Source organism: Triticum aestivum, chromosome 7A, assembly GCF_018294505.1.
Source record: "Triticum aestivum cultivar Chinese Spring chromosome 7A, IWGSC CS RefSeq v2.1, whole genome shotgun sequence".
Taxonomy (NCBI): Eukaryota; Viridiplantae; Streptophyta; class Magnoliopsida; order Poales; family Poaceae; genus Triticum; species Triticum aestivum.
Window position 1 is genome coordinate 718,165,653 of NC_057812.1, and position 1,632 is coordinate 718,167,284.

Consider the following 1,632-nt stretch of genomic DNA (forward strand, 5'->3'; position numbering starts at 1 on the left):
CATGCACTAAGCTCCGCCACTGTCGCCCAAGCACGCTCCCCTGTTTTAAGTCACACATGGCACAACACGAGAACATATGTTATGGTAGATCTCCATTTTTTCTTGTTCATGGATGTGTTAGAATAATACCTTGTCATCTGCAGTAGCCAAGGACGACGAGCGACCATTGGGGCCACTTTCTATCTCCCGCCCGTCCACGATAGAGCTTGGCGCCAAAGTGGAACCCTCGGACGTGGTTACACCAGAGTGCATGTTGGCGCTGCTGGGAGGGGCCATCTGTTCCTGCTTTGGAGTGATTTCAGAGAAACCCTCCGCCTCTATAAATAGAATACCGAAATTCCTCTCTTTCCCTCCACAACATTTCATTCGAATTTTGAACCACAATGGCTCCAAGTGTATCCGTTCACCAAATTTTGAATTCTTGGGAAGAGCGCAATTGATAGAAGCACCGATGCCACAACAAGCTCCTCAAAAAATCCATCTCCTCTCCTCACTGATGCGATAACAGTACAACCAACATTAACTCCAGCCCATGCGTCCCTCATCGTAGTCTGTGGCAAAACATCCCGTCATGGACTGCCTCCTCCCTCGCACGCGAATTTTGACATCATTACAAAAAAATATATTATGCTAGCACAGCTACACAGCAGCATGTCCATGTCCTAGCACTAGTACACATGTCCCTCCAGTGCCAACAATGCTCTGCCGCTCGATGAGGCCCGCCCACCGCGCCGCCCGCTGCAATACAAAAATACTAACAGCGACATAGCTCCCTAGGCAGGCTCATCGAAACGCTGAGTGCACCAAACAAAGAAGTATACTTTCCAATTGATCCTCCGAAGGGCAACCCATGCTTAACTACTCGCTAATATAAGCCCGAGTTAATTAAAATGGATAGTTATCAATACGCCGTTGAAATAATTTATTATACCAAAAAAATCTTTAAATCCATGACTTCATATCATCTGCACAATGGCATGAACACCTGCCTCGCCTGTGGAGGAGCACCTCGCATGTGTAGTAGCTGTAGTAGATAGATCAATTTTTTATAGCCATCAGCTGTAACCTCGAGCCTCGCATCCATCATGCATCACAATGCTGGTGCAGCAGGCGAACATGTGAACCCGCTGGCACTAGTAGAAAACAGGGCTTTGGTCCAGGCCGGGTCAGCCCATTAGTCCCGACTCAGTCCAGAACCGGGATCAATGTGGGCATTGGTCCCGGTTCGTGAGCCCAGGGGGCCGGCCGGGCCACGTGGGTCATTGGTTCCGGTTCATCTGGACCTTTTGGTTAGCAAAACCGACAGCTGAATTTTCTCTATAAGCGCATCTATTCTCATTTTTTAGTAAGTTAATCACAAACTTGTGATTCAACCAATTTTCAAAGAATTCAAATTTTACCTATTCAAATTTGAAAACTAATGGCACTAAAAGAAAGGTTATAATTTTTCTAAAACTAATGGCACTAACAAAAAGTTTATAATTTTGCTAACCTAAAAGCAAATAGAATTAAAAATTAAAGCAAAAAACAAAATAAAATAAATAATGCAAAAAAATCAAAAAAAACAGGAAAAAACTATTTTTATAGTAAATTTAATCACAAAATAAAATGGCACTAACAGAAAGTTTATAA